This window comes from Mus musculus, chromosome X, assembly GCF_000001635.26.
Source record: "Mus musculus strain C57BL/6J chromosome X, GRCm38.p6 C57BL/6J".
Lineage (NCBI taxonomy): Eukaryota > Metazoa > Chordata > Mammalia > Rodentia > Muridae > Mus > Mus musculus.
The window spans coordinates 166,868,814-166,889,230 of NC_000086.7; the positions used below are offsets into that span (position 1 = coordinate 166,868,814).

Sequence of the window (20,417 nt, forward strand, 5' to 3'; positions counted from 1 at the left end):
AACTAGGAAGATTATACTAATGAAGTAGCAATGAAGACAATTTTATGGTTGGGGGGTCAGCACAACATGAGCAACTGTGTTAAAGGGTTGCAGCATAAGAAAGGTTAAGAACCACTGCCCTATGTGATGAAAGCCCACGGCAGCCCTGACCTGGATACTGGACATGCTCCTTTCTACAACCCTGTGCCACTGTGGTCTTCCGACCTGTGTTACAAATAAACATCATGAAAATACCACAGTCATTCCCAAAGTCTCTGCATCATTTTCAGATCTGTAGAAACTTGCAGAATTCAGAGCATGAAGATCTTCTCATAAGAGATCTCTTTCTTCCTTGAAAGAATATCTGCAAAAAGAACATACTGCATCTCTCTGTGATGACATCTATGAACATAACCTGAAGCTATGAGTCTGTTTCTGCCATTATATGTATAGAAGACATTTGTAGATGACAAGTGTTCAAGGATATGTTAGTAGGGTTGTTAGAAAATATTTGTTATATTTAATATTTAATAATGAATGTTTAAAAAATGGGGAATGTAAGCTTACCAGAAACACTTCTAACATACACATCTAAAAGTAAGGTCTTAATGTCCACTCAACTATGCACTACCTAAAATCATTCCAGAAATACACCAAAAGAAGTGTGATGCCACCACTCTTGGCACTAGTTCTCATATACCTAGGTACTGCAACACTTACCTTAGATATCTAAGATCACATGGTTTGTGCTGTGGTATATACACCATCATTTACTTAAAAATTAGCAAGCTTCCCTCAACACTTTTCAGGGTCACTATACCCTCTTGAAGGGAATGTGAAAGCAAACATCATGTAAAAAAAGCATGGTGACAACAAAAATACTATACACTACCACCACCTCCCCACTACCACACGTAGACCACATATTGCTTAATATGATTTCAGACTCATGAGTACTTCCCTGAATATGAGCAGTGCTTTGTTTCATGGCATTTTCTGGCTTACCACGAGGATCAGAGTTGTCTCTAAAACACACAACGTGGAATACTAACTTGGCAGATGTTTCATTTTGCTAGAAGCACGGCATGATCTCTGAGTCATTTTATTAGTTCAGAACCGTATGCTACCTGGATATGTGTAGACAAAGCCTTGCAGATAATTGTTGCTTATTTCAGAGGATGGCTCAGAAAATCGCAGTTAAATTCACATTGAAGGGTAGGAGGAAAATCCTCTGAAACCTTGAGTATGTCGCTAGCAGGATAAACATTAAATTTATGCTATTGGTCAGTAAGAAGTCAATGAAATCTGAAAGTTCTTAGTAATAGTAGCAACATTTCATTTTTTAACCACCAGGTTTTTAAAACAACAACAACAACAACAACATTTCATGCTTACATTCAGGATGACATGTCCAGAACAATGAAACAGGACACACACATTCTTTTAGCTTCCATGAGTTCTACAAAATAAACTTAACTTTTACAGAGCTAGTAGCACTGATTAGCACACCCTATACATGTACTGGAGTATTGAAGATTGAACAATCTTTGCTGCTCTATGGTTATTTTCTCATTTTCCTCCTTTCTAGCAAGATTCTATCACCCTTTCTGGGTATTTTCCCTTAAAAGGGACCAAAGGAAAAAATATGCTTCAGATACAAGTTATTTTACCTGGATTCCTGTCCACTTTTGTCAATGAACACTGAAAAGAGACACACAAACTCCACCTGAATACATGGAACGATTAAACATTAAAACAGTGACAGAGACCCTACTCCTTCTTGACTAATATGTAGGTTATTCTATCTCATTTTCAGTAATATTGCTAGAATCACATTAGTTTTAACTAGTCTTTGGCAAAATCAAAACATGGTGAAAGGTTAGGGCCATCATTACTTACATATATTAACAAAGATGTATTTTATGCTATGGCTTAGCCCCACTTAATGACACTCCCTCACCCTGATGCTTTGTGCTAGCTCTGAAAAACAAAACACAGTTAAACACCTATTTGGTACATGTCTCATTCTATGTATACACATAGAAATTCAGTAGATCATTGTGTGAGTTTAGGATGTATCTATCTTATCTGAGCCTTGACATTCTCACAGGACAATGGCTTGGTATGGGGCACTTAGTCCTGTAAGGGGATACTTACAAGTATGACATGGTCAACAGTGTTGTGATGAATTGTGCCTGGTGCTACATACCTATAATCCCAGCACTCAGGAGGGAAATCAGGAAGATCAGAAGTTCAAGGTAATCCTCAGCTGTATAGCAAGCTTGAAGCCAGCAGGGGCTGCAGGAGACATTTTATCAAAAGGAATTAAAATTTAAAATACTATAATGATAGACAGAGACTAGACCCTTGTTTATGTCTCTAACCACTATGAGTATGAAATGAACTTTTATTTACAAGGTTAAAGTAAACCTTGATGCCTAGCAGTAATACTAGGGATGCATTCCTGTTTTCATGACATACATACTTAAAAGAGGGGGAAACATAAGAACCTAAAACAATCAAATGTAAATCTCAAAATTCTAATGAGTAAATTTGGCATCAACTCTTACCTATCTATGTACTATTCACAAACCCAGAGAATTCCTGCAAAACACTCATGGAAGCTCAGACCTGGGGACTCTCCTCATTTGCCCTGATACTAAAGATCAGTCTCCAATGTGCCAGCACAACTGTGTCAAACTGTCACAGTTCTAGTCACTTACCTAGCTCTTAGCAAGGTTCCCCCAATAGTCTTTCATGAAATGCTGTATTCCCTTGAATGGAACCTGGAAGAACATGCAAACTAGGTTTCTAAGACATAATGTGCTTCACTAAGACACCCATTCACCACTTTCCCTATGGCCACTTCAATACTGCTTACGTATTTGTATTGCTTTAACGGTGGCATCACTATTAGATGACTCCATTATCTTTTGACTGGTTATTAAAAACATATCTTAAGTTTACTTCTGGGCTGGCTGATATACAATATTGACAATGAAACATGTTACAATCTATCCTTTAAAACTCACAGGTTGACATTAGTCATCTACCATTAAAAAAAACAAAAACAAAAATAAAAATGTACAGCCTAGCCAGGCCCGGTGCACACACCTGTATCTTAGGAGTAAAAGGATCATTGCATGTTCAATGCAATATGGTCTACAAAGCAAGCTCCAGGCTACCCAGAGCAGTGCTTCTCAACCTTTGCATTGCAACCCATTTGGGGTTGAACGACTCTTTTACAGAGGTCACCTAACACCATGAGAAAACATAAATATTGAGAAATATTTGTGTTTTTACAGCATCTATACCAAAAAAGGGAGACATATAAGATTAGCTAATAAGGTTCATAAGATGCACATTGAAAGTAAGAAGATCTCTAAGGAGCAAAGGTACCAACTTCTACTTGTGATCTAGTCAAGTCTTTCACAGGACTACCACAAAAAGAACAGATAAACACCAGGTTAGATATAGTTTCTTTGTATGTATATTGAAGATCAGATATTCTGCAGTATGCTATTATCAATTTACACTCACCAGGCCATTAGTAAAGACCTCATGGTAATATTTTTTTTTTTTGGATAGTGATGTTTTCTTGAAGGGAATCTGAAATAAAAATACAAATTAGGATTGAGAACATAGCTTACTCTGCCAGGGTACCTATTCATTCCCCTGTCCTACCATCATGACTAATGTATATTCCATTCCAAATTTATTGGAAGAGCTAGATTAACTTCAAGAGAGTCTATTCTTTTTGGTTTGGAGATCTGCTAGTTATACTATGGTTATTGATTGATGGCTTGGTGGTTCCTAAAAATGACAATGAACCAGAAAGCAATCAGTGCCTCAAAATTCACGGAGTCAACATGAATCTTCATACAGTATAAAAACGTAAGGTTGTTGTTGGGAGCTCTACCATTTCTCTCCTTCAAAAAAGTTTTTATTGAAATAGATTTACATCACCGCTCCTACCTTTTCCTCCCAGCCCCTTCCCAGCTACCTTTCCTCTATTCACCCGATACCCCCATCCCACTCTCAAGTTGATAGTCTTATTTTATTACTACTATATATATGTGTGTGTGTGTATATATATATTTTTATGCACAAATACTTAGTTATTTATATATGCAGAGTCTGCTTTTGCAGTTGGTGTACATATGGTTTCAAGGCTAACCACTCTGCACTGGACAGCAATTAACGTGTATATTTCTGAGAGACACTAATCCTCCTCAGCAGTTATAAGTTGCCAGTAGGTCATCTTTGTCTAGGGGTACTAGCCCACAAAAATGTCCTCCTTACACATTAGCATGTCCATTGATATTGCCATTGTTCTGGTTTTGTTTATGTAGCCATTACTAGGAGGCACTGTTTTATAGCAGAATTCCTGGTATGCTGACTCTTAAATCTCTCTATGTGCCTCTTCCATGACGTCTTCTGATGCAGGATCTGTGATGTAGATGCATCTATTGGGGTTGAGCTCTCTGCAATTTGTTGATCTCTATACTGTTTCCAGTTGGGGTTCTCTATAATGCTCTTCATTTGCTGTAAAGAGAGGCTTCATTGATAAAGTGTAGTAGCTACATTTGTCTGTGGATATAATGATAAGTTTTAAAATATAGTAAGGCCATTATTACTGTCATACATCTCCTACCCACCCCTTCTCACACCTGATCCCCATCCTTATTGCTTTACTCACCCCTTTTCCAACACAGTTCAGTCCCTCCATTCATCTCTAATGTCTATTTTATTTACCCTTCTGAGTTACAGTCACACACCCTCTCTTGGGCCCTCATTATTTAGTTTCTTTGGGTCTGTGGATTGTAGCATGGTTATACTATACTTTATGGCTAATGTCCACTTATAAGTGAGTACATATCAGGTTTGTCTTTCTGGGTCTGTGTTACCTCACTCAGGATGATATCCTTTAGTTCAATCCATTTGCTTGCAAATCCATGTCTTTGTTTCTAATAGCTGAATATTATTCCTTTGGACAGATATACTATATTTTATTTATCCATTCTTAGTTGAGGGACATCTAGGTTTTTTCCAGTTTTGATCTTCACTGAACCCTAACATCTTTATATCAAACAATATAATTTTTTTCTGAAAATACTTGTTGAAGATATAGCTGAAAAATAAATATGCTTCTAACAAGTAAAAGTGGTATCCTAACATACCTGTATAATAGTTGAAACTCTCCAGGACACCTACCAAAACCAGGCAATATGGGATTACACATAAGTTCATTGTTCCTGGAGAATGAAGTTCAGGAGGTCCACTCTGTGATATGATCCCTGAATTACTTCCCTGGCTCTCAGTAATCTTACCCAACGATATTTTCAGTTACCTTTGAATGCATTTAAAGAGAATATGAAAGACAAAACCCGTGAAAATATGTTTCAAATTAGAGCCCTACAGGACACATGTTCACTTCTTTGCCAGTAAACATTAAGAGACACTCTAACTTCTACATAAAAAATGGATAAATCCAAGCTTTACAATATTCATGAGAAAGCTATGAGGCTTGGAGTTCTACAACAGCAAGCCAGTATATAACCAATCCCCTAACAAGTTCAGTATGAATTTTTTTCTACCATATGAAAAAGTTTGCTGCCACAGTCATTGCAACTGCTGAGAGCTTCATCATTTCTCAAATGAACAGCTGGGGGAAAAAAAGGCATGGATGGCACCAAGAAAGGAACAATACAACACCTACTTTCTACATATATGCAGAGTACTTACCTGGATCTTATCTACCTTCTACTTGGCATTCATTGTCTCACTCTGATGTCTTGACCTGTCTCTGCCAAACATTTTGTAGATCTGTGTTGTGCAAGCTTAACTCTACCTATATACTTGAAAGTTCTGAAGGAAACTGCATCGTTTCAAGATCCATTCATACTATCAGAATATCTTGCTGACCCACTATAGCAAAACCTTGAAATAGAATTCTTAATATCTCAAAAGAGTTCTACCTAGAATTCTACTGTAAAAATTATAGTTACTGGCATTAGAAAATTATTTGTGCAACTGCTTAAGCCAGTACCATTACAAGCACTAAATTTACACAATCTGTTCTTAAAGTTATAAAACTGATACTCAATTAGAAAGATTAATGGAGATATTATTTGAACCACATAGAAAGGGGGGAAATAAAAAGTTTTCCAAAATATTAATCCATGGCACATCTTAAAATAAGAGTGTCAATGAATGAATATGATACTGTCTTATACCTGTTCACTAGTAAAGGCCAAATAGGATACCTATAAAAAATATGGCAACATCAGATTAGTGACACATTCTGATCTAGCAGGATGCTGAAGGAGTGAGGATGTACAATGTGCTATAGTTCCTCCATCACTTACCTGATAATATTTGCTTATTATCAGGATTCTATCAACAATCCTTTCTGCATTAGTCTGTTATGTTGAAAGAGAAAAATAACATGTAAAACTATGTTTTAGAATATAACTGGGACAGCAGGGTATTTGTCTACAAACATTGTTAAGGACGAATTCAAATCTACCTCAATTCTTGGAGTAACTCTACGCCAAGAGCATCATCCAGAGTGAGCATTTGTTTCAACTGGACACCAACAGAATATCTACTGACTGATACTGGGCTAGCAGTGTTATAGTAGTAACAGGCGATGAGTATCAAATCAAATTCACTATTCTCAGTTAAAATTATAAATTCATAGCTACTAGAACTGCTAAGATTGTCAATAGTTTTTGTTTTTTGTCTTTTTTTTTTAACAAAACTATACTGAGGAGAAATGTTAGGGACACCATTATCACTCATTTATCTGTATGGAGATAAGTTTTCCCACATGAGTACTTACCTATATATAAGCAATGTTCTATTTGAATGCCTTTTGTAGCCTACTGAGATGGGTTGGCCTACCTCTGAAAGACATACTGAGGAACATTTACTAAATGCATCCATGTCATTTCTATAAATATTGCACTTGAGATAGTCTATACTGGGCAAGGCTGACTTTCTCACTTACCTTACCTTCAGCATCTTCCTTGTATTGCTGTGTTCTCTTGAATGGGAAATGAAAAAAAATCATATATTGAAAAATTTGTTCTAGGGTATAACTTGTTCTACTAACATACCTGTCCATTCTCTTGACCATGATCATGGCTACAGGACGCTTCCATTCTATTTGAATGTTTGGATTAGTTAAAAGTTAACAGTATTTGCAGGAGAATCCATCCTTTCTTGATTAGACAACTGTAAAATAAAGCTTAGGTTCACTGCTAGCTTGGAGTTCCACAAAATGATAATTAACCCACAATAAAATTACCCAGTCTTCCTAAGTGAAAGAGGTTTTCTTTATACTATGAAAGCATAAGTCCATCATTTCTTGAATTTTTATGGATACAAATGGTTCTCTCCTGAATTCCAGGAGCAAAGGCTTATTAATTGCATGGCCATTTCGGTTACTTTTCCCTATAAAGGACAATCAGATATCTTTTGTCATGATTCAGGCTCACATCAGCACTTAGCTCAATACCTGCTACATAATCTGTTAACTACTATAGGTATGGTAGCCATCATTTCTTGACAGGTACCTGAGAAACAAATTGTAGAAAATACATTTAATGTACTTTTGGTTTAACCAGGACACTGACAGTTTCTTTGTCTTTTGTATCATTTCATGAGATGTAAAAATGAGTTCTGAACCCAGATGTGAAGGCCTAGGAAGAGATATCTTTTTCTCTAGAAGAGAAATTTGCCAAAGTTCTATGGTCAATTCTGTTGTGATAAACAGTAAATTTATTAAACTATTTGAGTATCATTAAGTATACCGGGATTATTATAACCTAAGAATATATAAATTGTATAATCTCATGTTTACTAATATTGTTAATGACAAGCTATGTTCTTAATTGAAGGTCATATATTGAACATAAATCTGACCTAATGGTCTTACAAACATCTCTCCATCATCAGTATTTTAAAGTATATAGAGCCTCTAGTGAGTTAATGTCATCATAAGATTATAATAGGTTAGGAAAGAACTTAATGAAATAGCTGCTGAAAACAAAAAGAGGCAGCATTGTTTTGGGGATCCCACCCAAATCTTACCTACAAATGTAAAGATTCATCAGTCTGTGTTGGAGCAGCTTTCTTAAAATTCCTTGGTAGCAAGATTCCAATCATGAGTACTATTAGGTTTAATATGATCTCATAACTGTCAGATTCTTAGAAATTCCATGTGAGATGTGCATGCAGGACATATCTTCTTTACCAAAAGTAAAAATCAGTTACTTCCATCATCAGGGAACCTTCCAAACTACCTGTATACTATCAAAACTTCAAAGACAAAACTACTGTGATTGATCCCATGCTCTCTTGATCAGAACACATTGTGTCAGCTTGGTGAAAGTTTATATTATTAATTTGTTGTTGTCTGCCACAGCCCCTTTTCACTACTGAGGTATATTACACCATCATCTGCAAAGTCAAATATGTGAAAACAATGTAATGGCAATCATAATTGTGGGCACATCTTTCATAGAACGCCTGAAAATCTTATGGGCATTAACATGATTTAAGTTAGTACTTACAGGGTATCCTCAAAGTTCCACATACACTTCAGATTTACCAGAAGGTCTTCCTTAGAAACATGTAAAATATTTTGGTCAATACAGTGCCTTGTGACAGACAAGTCTTCTCTAATCAGGCCACGTAGAGACACCCATATCTAACAGTTTTAGGCAACATCTTACATGAAGACCTACAAATTACCCAGAAAAATATTGTTTGTGATTCATCTCTTACATTGGTAGTTTAAAATATGTTAATTACTATATACTAATAATTTCTTAGTGGGACAGCTGCCATCTTCATGGTCATCCACTTTTAGTAACATAAGGTCACCACTCTCTCTCCATTGTATAGCTGAAAGATATGTTACGCCTAGAAGTCAAGTGAACAATAATCTTTTTGCCAGATTGCTGAAAATACCATAGTCATTTTTGTGGTTAGGTTCACCATGACCCCCAGAACAAAATGAAATAACATGTTCACAAACAGGGTAAAGTATATCATCAACCATCAACTTCAATTGGACTATTGAGAAATCTTAGACTTAATATTGTAGCTTGGACTACCATGATCACTTACCTGGATATCCACAAAATATCATGCTTGCTTGTATGCTTAGGACAGTTGTTACTTCTTAGTTGGAAGTTTCAATACACATTTAATACCTAAGTAGCAATATTTTACTTATCTAGTTATTTACAGTATTCAGTCAGTATTACCATGGTTAAGGACTCTATCCTCTATTCTTTGGATTGTTTCATAATGTATCAGTCACTACAATAATGAAGACACAATTCTATTTAAACCCAATACCTGTCAAATCCTCTGGTCTCTATATCTTCTAGAGTCATTTAAGGTTCTTTATGTTCTGATGTTGGGGCCCTCAACAGCCTCAGCCAGCCCTTTCCTCTCCTTTCATCTTTGACATGGTGAACATTCTAAACAGTTAGATTCCCTTGAATTCTTGTTCTGTCTCCTGGTTCTAGGAATTAAAGTGATAAAACAAGACTTTACTATCTAATGAGGGCTGAATATTGGTATATCTTGGAAAAAGCTCTGGGTTTAATAACCTTGAAATTGGCCATGATTGGAATAGGTACACTATGGCAGCTGATGAATGCCACACAGGAGAACATTTCTTTTAGGAGAGCTAAGGGCTATGCATTTATCAGAATATGGCAAGTAATATGTGAGGTTATAGAAGTATTTCTAAATAATGACAACTTAATTTTTGTATTTTACATGAATATGATGTAATTATGTGGATGGAAATGTAGCGATTTACTTGATACATGTTTTAAAATATATTATTTTTCAAAATTGTTATGCTTACTAACAATTCTGAGGTTGTAGAGGTGCCTCAGAGGTTGAGAGCTCTTGCGGTTCTCCGAGGACCAGAGTTTGGTTCTCAGCACCCACACCTGGTCACTCACAACCACTGGTATTGTCTCCAGCTCCAGGTACTGTGACAGCATCATCTGGCATCCACAGGCTCCTGCACTCATGTGTACATTTGCTCCCCTGTTCAAAATTGATAACAAGTTATACTATACATTCAGTATATTAGAAGTACTAACAAATTATTTTAGGTTGTAAGTACAGAACTCCTAAGATTAATAATTACTACTTTGTTAACATATAAAAATTGAGATCTCCTGAAACAATAAACAATAAACACAGCAACAAACCTCACAGACACAAGCTACTACTTCACCGTTTATCTTTAAAATGATATGCTATTATTTTCTTAGTTAGTGGTCTATTGCATCATCAGGCAGAAAGAAGAAAGTGAGAAACTGGCCTGACTTGAGCATCTGAGACCTCATCCTCTGACAAATCCACACCTACTCCAACAAGGCCACACCTCCTAATAGTGTCATTTCCTGGTGACCAAACACATGAGTCAATAGAGGCCATTCCTACTCAAACCACCACCATGGCCATGGCAACTCTTATTAAAGAAAGCATTTCATTGAAGTTGGCTTATAGTTTTGGAGGTTTTTGTCCATTATCATCTTGGCAAAAAGCATGGTGGCATACAGGTAGATATGGTGCTGGAGAGATAGTTAAGGGTTCTACATCCTAATCTGCAGATAGCAGGAAGTAAGAAAGCCACTAGGCCTGGTTTGAGCTTTGGATACTATGAAACCCACCTCCAGTGACATGCTTCCTCCAACAAGGCCACACCCACTCCCAACAGGGCCACACCTCATATTATCTCTCAAGTACTTCCACTCCCTAATGACCAAGCACTAAAATGTATGAGCTTATGGGGACCATTCCTATCAAACCACCACAGCTATCACAAATACTACTTCATTAGTTTATTTATAGAAATACTGATAATATAATAATGAATATTTTATCCCTTGTAACCTATGGTTTTATCTTAGACTCTAAACCTATCAAATGTACTTCAGAAACTACTATATAAACTAATTTTTAAAAAGAAAGAGAGGGACATGCCACCAAAATTACCAAGTGTGATGGCATGCATGAATCTCTTCCCTCAAGAAGTGGAGGAAATAAGATTTAGAGTTCAAGTCAATCAGGTTTATCTATATTTTAAGTTTGAGATCAGATTGTACTACATGAAACACTGACCTGCTTGGTATTTTTGTTAACTTGACACAAGTCTAGTATCTGGGAGGAAGGCACAATTGAGAATTCCTTCATAAGACTGGCCTATAGGCAAGTTGATGGGGCACTTACTTTTTTAAATTAGTGGTTGATGGGGAAGCTCCATCCCACTTCGGGTGATACCCTCAAAAGGTAGGTGGCCCTAGGTTCTATAAGAAAGCACATTGAGGTAGCCATAAGTAACAAGACAGAATGCAGCAGTCATCCATAGCTTCTGCTTCAGTTCCTACATCCAGGTTATTCCTAACTTCCTTTGATGCTGGACTTTGATTTGGAAGTACAATCTGAAATAAACCTTTTACTCCCTGAAAAAGGAAAACAACAACAACAATGTATCAGATTTTTCAAAGAAAATGAAGAAAATATTGGTATCTCTGTACACATTTCTTATTTAGCAGATGCTTTAAACAATATTTTTTTAAAAGTCCAAGATTTATTGTCTATTTTTCATGATGGTGGGGTTTTTGTTGTTGTTTTCTGGATTTTGATATTTAAATATAGCTATGTAAATACAGTATTTATTATACTAACTGTTTCTGTAACAAGACACCTAACAATAAAGAAGATGGGATGAGGAATTTCCACTATAATTTAAGGAAAAAAGTCCATCATGGGAAGGTGGGAATGGTGGGAGGAGCATAAGACACTTGGTCACTCTATGTTCACACTTAGGAAGCAGTGATAAATCAATGCTGATACTCAGTTAGCTTTTGCCTTTTTATATAGTCTGCAACACCCCCCCCACATACGCACATACATACATACATACATACATACATATACTTTATGGCATGGTGCTGCCAACATTTAGAGTGGGTCTTTCCACCTCAATTAACCTAATAAAGAAAAACCCTCACAGACATGCCCAGTGGCTTGTCTGGTCAATATTAATTCCATATTCTGTCATGTTGACAATAGGTATTAACCACTATAGGTTGTAAGATCATACTTTTCAAACCCTACTTTAATAAGTATACTTACATGCTTTAACCTCCCTTGTTGCCTACCACTCACCACAGGTAGTGGAAAGGAAAGGTTAATGTGAGCAGGATGTGTACCCGTTTAGAAGTAGTTCTTTGGAGCAAATCCGATCTGCATTGTTGGGATAGCAGCAATTCAGTTCCCACAAATCTGTAGCGGTAGCTCAATGCACTTGCAAACACCCTTCATGAAATTGCAACAGCCAATTCAACCCAGAAGAAATCTCAAGGCTCTGCGAATCGGCTTAAGTGAGTAGAAGTAGCAAGAAGCCGCTGGAACACCACCAGAAGTTTGTTGCTGGGTGTCTCTCTCTAAAGTCACGACAATGACCAGCAAAAAGTGGCAAGGCGTACCAATACCACACACAGCACTGCATACTGTCTGTTGGGTTATATTTCTACCCCTTCAAACATCACAAGTTCTTTCAAGTGTCCTCTCTTTTGTAAAACATCACATGGCCTTTTTCCAGGATGCTTCCAGAAAAAAACCAGATGTCTGTTCTCAACCAATACATCTTCTCATAAGACAGATTCCAGAAAAACATCACATGACACAACTGAGTCTCCAAAGAAACCAGAAATTTCCACTTCAACAGGTACTTTCTGTTCTCTTTCATGTTTCCCCCTTTATATAGAAAATGCTGCCACACATCAACAAAAATGGTTAAAGATGTAGATCTGTGATGAAGACATATATCTCATGCTTTAGAGAGTATAAACTGACTGCTGAAATATCTAGGAAATAATAGTAAAAACAGTGGAAGAGGCAGTGTAAGAGAATCCCGAGGACTAACTAGAGATGTAACAGATCATCCGTGGCTATGAAGTAGATTTAGACAGCTACCTCATCTGCCAACATTGAATCTCTTTATGGATACCTTCAACAGCTAAAAACACTAGAGAAAGTCACTACTCTGTTTATGGCTAGAAAAAAAAGGGGAAGGAGGATTTGAAACTTAAAGCACTGTCAGAAGGCAGCACAGTGGAGGGCCATAGATATTTGGTTAAAGGAATTACCTTCAGGTAGAACTGAATTTTAGACCAAGCAAATAGTAAAGGATTTGCTTTGTGCAGGAGGGGTAGATTCCTAAGACAGAAGTACATTAGTAACAATACAACTTATAATTTCTCAATAAAGTAAGTACCATCACTACCTTTAATTTTCATTCTGAGGAAGAAAAAAGATTATAACTTCAGGTAAGCTATGGTCTCAGTTCAGGAATAATAGTCTCCTAAATGACCATGAAGAAATATATTTAAGACAAATTCTCCAAGCAAAGTTTGGTTTTGTAGGACATCGTAAGGAGGAGGAGGAAACAGCTCCTAAAATTAAATCATAAAATGAACAAACTCAAGCAAAAGAACCTTGGGTACTCATTGATTTGAAGGTGTATAGATGGATCTCACCTAATGTCACAGAAGAGAGATGTCCAGGAGGTTCACAGAAATAGATCTTTTGTGCTTTTGGGGTGGAATCATCTTAATTCTTGGCAGATTAAGTTGAAGGTGACTGCTGTTTGATGTAAACAGCTTCAAGTGGCCTTTTATCCTGTTGGCAGAATTTTAAAGATAGACATAATTTCCTAGCTCCTAGTGATATGCTAGAGTAGCTGAGTCGCTGAACCTAGTAAGATGTTTATTTGCAGGTGGACCCTGTCATAAAGGACTCCAAAGGGGCTGAGGTAGTTTTCAGAGTTGTGAATGATACAAGATCCCCAAAGTACAAGATGTTAAGTCTCTAGATGAGCTTAGGGAGACTTCACCTTTTTACCTTCCCAGAAGATTGAATATGGCAGGTTGCATGGAGTTAATGCCTAATTTTGAGAGCAACATCTACCCCTGGAGTGATGTGATAAGTGAAAGCCAAGACATTATCACACTGTAGGACCAGGGAGGCTAAAGAGGGCAATAAGGTATTTTATAAAGAGAATGATTATCTTGGAAGCACTTTCTCCCTTGAGGAATACCTCTATTTACCCTATGAGTAGATATCTATTAGAACTAGTAGATAGAGATTTAAGATTTCATTTGTATTTATGTGTGTAAATCTTCATGAGTGTGTATCTTTGGGTGAGGTCATAGGAGGGCACTGGATCCCCTGGAGCTGGACTATCAGGCAGGTATGAGTTGCCCAATATGAGTGTTGAGAATCAAACTCAGTTTCTCTGGAAAAGCAGTAGGCGCTTTTATCCACTGAGCCACCTCCAGCCTGACAACTAGCAGTGCTTTATAAGGCATCCCAAGTCACCTGCTCAGGCTCTAAGCGGTAAGCATCTAATTGACACAGAGTAAGGAACTTTGGAATTTTTCTTACTTTCGTCCCTGCATTCTTAGCCTTTTCATCACTACAGTTATTTCTGTCAGTGGAGAATGGGTGTTTTTAAAATGTTCCTCTGGAGATTATTTTATAGGTTATAATTTGGATAAGACATATATTTCAGTTTTTAATGGGAAGGGGAAGAGCAATCTTCAAAGTAACATCCTATTGTCTTCTTAACTGTTTTATTGGACAGGAATAAAGTTGTCTGGCAAGACTGCTATCAGCCATAAGTGGGAAAACATCTGTAAACCCCATCTGCAGGGCAGCAGCTCCAAAGAGCCTTTCATCGTTCTGCCAAGGCCATTTTTAAAATTTTACCTTTGCACTTAATTGGAGTCATGTCCTGTAATTACTATTTTTCTTATGTAAAATGCAGAGTAGAAAGACTATAATTTTGGAAGGGTGATTTTTTTTTAACCCGTGGGACTTGGTGCCTACTGCCCCTAGTATGCAAACAATACTGTTAACAGACCAAATGGAATCTAAAGTCAGGAGTGGGGTTCCCAAGTTTGTTATCATCACACCCTAGAAGAAAACCCAGGATCCAGATTGCTAATCCAGATTAATAAAAGGAAGGAGTACAGTATAGGTCAGAACTAGAAGAGAAATGAACTAAATTTAAATTTTTCTTTTTTTTTAACCTTTCCTGTAGCCATTGTATAACCTACAGAAAAGTTAAAGCACAAACAAAGAAATCTGTGTAGATTTCTCTGTGAGCTAGAGTATCAGATCTAAGTGTTTTTCCGGGAAAGAATAGCTTTCCCTATTGTCAGTATGTGAGCTGTGTTACAACTGTTCAAATATTATTGAATCAGCCATTGATATATTAGCTTTATGGAGTGAGAGTTCAAGACTATAGACCCTTTGGAAAAGGAGTGTGGAGAAAAACATTATATATATATATATATATATATATATATATATATATATATATTACTATAGTTAGTAAAGAGCTGGTCATAGTGGTGATGGCTATGATCCTGAAGTAGGATGATAAAATAAATTTAAGGTCAAGTCTTGAGGAAATTAGTGAGACCTGTCTCAAAATAAGAAAAAAGGAAAGGGAGACTGGATGGCTAGGTATGGTGGTATAAGCCTTTAATCCCCAAAAGCAGGAGATGGAGTAGGCAGATCTCTGTGGATTTCAGGCTAGACAAGTCTTCATATTCAGTTTCAGGTCAGTTAGGGCTAAACAGTAAGATCTTGTCTCAAAAAATATGTGAGAGGTTTTGAAGCTCAGTGACAGATACTTACCCAAGTATATGCAATATTCAAGCTTCAGTGGTTAGCCCTGAAAGAGAAAAAAAGAAAAAGAAAAAGTTAATAAATTAGAAAGACGAGAATGGTAATATATTTATGGTCCTGGTATAGTCTTAGGTATAGACCATAGAGACTAGTTTCTCGGATTATAACAGGGTTCTATCACCTCAACCTTAAAGACATGTTGGTCCAGACATTTTTTTAAAAGAAATTCTTTGGTGTGAAAAACTTCCCTGTGTTTTGCAATATATCCCTGGTTTCTCTTTAAGCATGCAGCAAAGAACCCCTTACCATCATGACAACTATAAATGTCTCTAAACAGAACTAAATGTCCCCAGAGGGAAGGGTGTACCGAGTTGAAATCAGCAAATTCTAGTGTTAGGTAGCTAATCAGTTATTAACTGTAATCCCAGCCCTTGGGAGGCAGAGAAATGGGAATCAATGAAGGTTTGAGGAGAGTCAGGGGTACACACAGTGATCCCTCAAACATTCTATGATATAGAATGAGATCCTATCCCAAAGAAAGGAAGGAAGAAAAGAAAAAGAGAACTTTCTTCCTCTTATCTAGCTTCCTCTTCCCAGAAGCAGCCAAAATGGCCAATGTCCCTAGAACACTGTTTTCTCATACTCTTGAACTTATTTTTGAGTCTGTTTGTCAATTCTTTTGTCCACAAAACTAGGAACTTCCAAAAAGGATACCCCGTTTTCCAATACCAAGAGGAAAAAAAATAAAAATAATGATATTGTGACCAAGCCAGCTCAGTCAGTCAACAGGGTCTCAAGGGAGGGAGTGAGGATTGAAACAGAAGAAAAACAATTAGACAACATTATAACATGACTCAAGCCAGTGCTGAGGTGAAAGCAGCTTTATTCTCCCCCAGTCTGCTTTCATATCATTCTAGGTACATCCAAAAAGACGTGGTCAGTTCTTAGATCAAAGACAAAATAATCAAGCAAAGTAGTAAACAAGGAGATCACACAAGAAAGTAAGCAAGCAGAGTAGCAAGAAAAAGGATCAAACGGAAATAAATAAGTGAAGTAGTAAGCATCCTTTGATCTCCTGATCACATAAGGTTGTAATTCAGCAAAGTAGTAAACAAAGTCCTGTCTTATCTGAGCCTACTTCCTTGTCTGAGCCCAGTGGGAAATGACAAATTCCTAGAAGCAGCACCAAAAGCTCTCAACGTTATTGTTTAGATTTTCTGGACCACCTAAATGCAAGGCTGTAATCGGTGTGGACTAGACTACACGAAACACCTTCTGCAATTTTCACATTTTTGTGTCCAAATACCAGAAACTCGGCCAGAAATATATAGATGGCTATAGAAATAGAAAGAGTTTATTAAGAAATTAAAAAGGCACTGCTAGAGGTAGAGGTATACTAGTGAGCTGGAAAGGCAGACATCCAAATGCCCCATGAGTTTGATCCTTTAGGTATCATTGCATAGCTCCTGTCCCTGTCCTGGAGATCTTTCAGGCTTTTCCCATATATGCTCTGCTCTGTCACAAATAATTCATGATGAGAAGTGTTTCCAATGTTTCTGGCAACAGTCTTCTTTTAAACATTAATTTTGATGTCACTTTTTTCACACCCCTACTTTCCTGCCTCAAGACTGCTAATGGGGATTTAGGAACGAGTCTTAAGAAAGCTAAAACAGGTGCTTACAAGTTACTTCTACCAAAAAGCATTGACTCACTTGACCCATATGACAACTAGAAGCAGTATTAAGCAGTGGAATCTCTACCTTCAGTTTGTGTCTGTCTTCCTCTTTGGCTTTGGCCAAAAGGCAAAGTCATTGCTAACTTGGGATCCAGGAAGCAAAGAAACTCAAGAGGGCAGATTCCTCCGGGTAAGCACAGTTACTTTGCTAATGAGGCTTCACTTGGAGCAGAAACAATCATCTTTTAGAGATAAGATTAATCTTATAGAACTAGAGTGACAAGGTCTTTCAGATCATTTTCAAAATCAGGACAGACAATGTCAACAAAGCCACACCTTTGTGAGTACTACTCACACATACAACTGTGGCCTTTGTTTATACCAAACTTTCTGTCAGTGCTCCAAAGGTCAATGTGCAAACAGTGGACCTCTCTATTTGTCCCATCTTCTAGATGTAGCAATATCAAACAAATCTCTTCCTGCTTTCACCATTGCTCAACTCTTCAGTGGGCATACTGGGATGCATAGCTGGGCCTAGTCTGCTGGACCCTTGGCTTTTATCTTAAAATCTCTGATAAGGTAACTGGCTTAATATAGAAAGACATCATTATATAATTATCTATTTAAATAAAAAGTTGAGATTCTTGACTACTTTCCACTTCTTAGTTCTCTTAGGTGAAGAATTTCAGTAAACGGTTGGTCTCAGTCAGACCCTGTTTCTGATTGGAATGCAAGGAGAGCTAGAAACTCATGAGGTGGAAGTGTAGGTTTACTTCTAAGCCAGCAGATGCATATTCTGCAACAATCTTAGTTAAAGACTTACAGCTAAAGTGCACAGAGTTAGTAAGAACCACACTCTGTCACTGAAAAGACCACTTGAATTTGACAGAGTAGAAGCCAAGTCTGGTTCCAATCATAAAGTCAAATCTCACTGAGAGATCCATCCTCTTAAAATAGATTTAATTTGACCAATAGCTCAGTGACATGCTGACTTTATAGAAAGCTGTTTTGGATGAAAAAGCTGTTTTTTATGAAAAGTCAGTGCTGGCAGTAGGCAACAGGCATGATCTGTATGGGTCACAGGCTCATTACACATGACTTTCAGCACCTGTCTCTGCTTGTACACTGGCCATGCCTGCTGATTAGCTCTGACATGGAAGAACTTAGAGACTTCCATTCTCATTTGTGCAAGAAAAAAGGAGTTGCACAAACTAAAATTTAACTTTTCTAAGGGTCAGAGTATAAACTGCTATACTGAAAATTGGATAGAAATAATCATGTTTAGCAAGAATGTTGTGTGGGTAGTGTCGGAGGTGCAGAACCACCTTTCATCCTTAAAGTGGAGTTAAACATTGTTTGTAAAGTGGAGTCTCTTAAGACAAAGGACAATTTGGAAAACTTCTGTTTTACACAACTTGGAGTAACTTAGGGAGGGGACAGCCTAATCTCCATACATCTAGTGGGAGTCCCGGAAACAAGCCTCTGGTGAGTAACTGCTAAGAACAATCAAATGGGAATTGGTGAATAGCTTAAAACTTCCTGTAGACTAACTGATAGCTTGACTTTTATGGAGGACCACATATTTCTATAGGTTTGTTCCCAGAACTCCCACCAGATATATGGGGAGTAGGCTGTCCCACCTCCCTAAGTTACTCCATGTTGTATAAAACAGAAGTTTTTCAATTGCCCTTTGTCTTAAGAGACTCTACTTTACAAAGATTTCACTCCATTTTAAGGATGAAAGATGGCTCTGTTCCTTTGTGGATAGATACATGAACAGTAGTACCATCAGCCTGACACTACCCACACACTACAGACTAATAACTTATTCTTAAAGCTAGAAAAATTACCACCTTGTAAATTTATTACAATAAGATGGGAGTGTGGAAGCCCATGAGCTTCTTACAATCATACCAGGAAGACAAGGCATGAGGAATTATTTCATAACAAACTGAAAAAAGGCTATAACTCCCTCACCTATAACCCATAAACATGAGGACATCTAACACCACAATAGTAAATATTCTATTAACCTGACATCTGACTATCCAATATATGTGTTAAGGGGTAAACAGGCAGAGAAGTTCTAACTGTCACAGGGGCTTCAGTTTGATTTGGTTCCTGCTATTAACATAGCTATTGAAGTGTTTTCTGTTCATCCATCCTGACCTGCTGTCCACCCTGCTGCTATTTGCCCATCTTGAACCAATCTTTCTATTCAACTCTACAATATCCACAGGCTTGGACAATGCTTGAACAACTGGACTGAATTTTGATGATGAATTTTGATGTCATACTCGTGATCTGACAATACTTCCTCCAAAAGCCAAAGACCCCCCCTCCCTCTTTTGAGATGCTGGTCAGGATTGCCCAAGACTCTCCCCAAACATTACAGAATATTGCTATTGTCCTTCATTGCCCCCAAGAGATCAAAGATAAATCCCCACTGATGAAGACATCATGTACTTCAGACACAGGACACAGAGCATCCTGAGGCGGCAGTGATTTGAAAGACTCCCCCAGGAGGACTAACTTTCATGGTACCAGAAGGTGCATTGCACGCTTACAAAGGAGGGAAGCAACCAATAGTGCTACCCAGCTATGATGCCTCTAAACTACAACAATGACCAGAATGCAAGAATAATCCTAAGGGAGCAGCAGTGGCACACACACACCTTGGTGGTAATTGACAGCTCTCTGATTGGACTGAAGACCCACTCAACAAGAAAGAAATACTGCCTGGCTCTGTAAATGTAGCCAACTACTCAGTGTTAGTAAAGTCATGGATCTTGGAGAACCTATAATTATCACTTAACTAAACCAGCATAATCCCTAACTACATTCTAAATATTTGTCCTTACACCCAAATAAGTGTAGTCCTCACTTCTCATTAAAAAGCTTCCCCCTGCAACAGATGGAAACCATTAGAGAAAACTACAACCAATCAAAATGCAGAGTTGTAGAGTTCAGTCTACAAAACTCCTGTAACTAAGGTTTTAAGGACATTGCAGAAAAAGGG

The 20,417-nt window shown here is 37.5% G+C and overlaps 1 long non-coding RNA gene across 4 annotated transcripts; it reads right to left on the bottom strand.

Annotated features, from left to right (window-relative positions):
* Positions 1-44: 44 nt before the first annotated feature.
* Positions 45-15,769, bottom strand: Gm30354. 4 transcript variants are annotated; one of them, XR_878308.1, is made up of 12 exons: positions 15,733-15,769; positions 12,160-13,707; positions 11,251-11,327; positions 9,876-10,059; positions 8,559-8,728; positions 8,077-8,445; positions 5,160-7,218; positions 4,282-4,524; positions 3,520-3,588; positions 2,703-2,765; positions 2,189-2,277; positions 45-1,959 (listed from the first exon to the last, which is right to left on the bottom strand). It is a non-coding gene; the product is annotated as a predicted gene, 30354 (long non-coding RNA). The 4 variants fall into 4 exon arrangements; XR_878309.1 differs by having other exon boundaries at positions 45-1,026; positions 1,107-2,277; XR_878307.1 differs by having other exon boundaries at positions 45-2,277; positions 6,348-7,218.
* Positions 15,770-20,417: the final 4,648 nt, after the last annotated feature.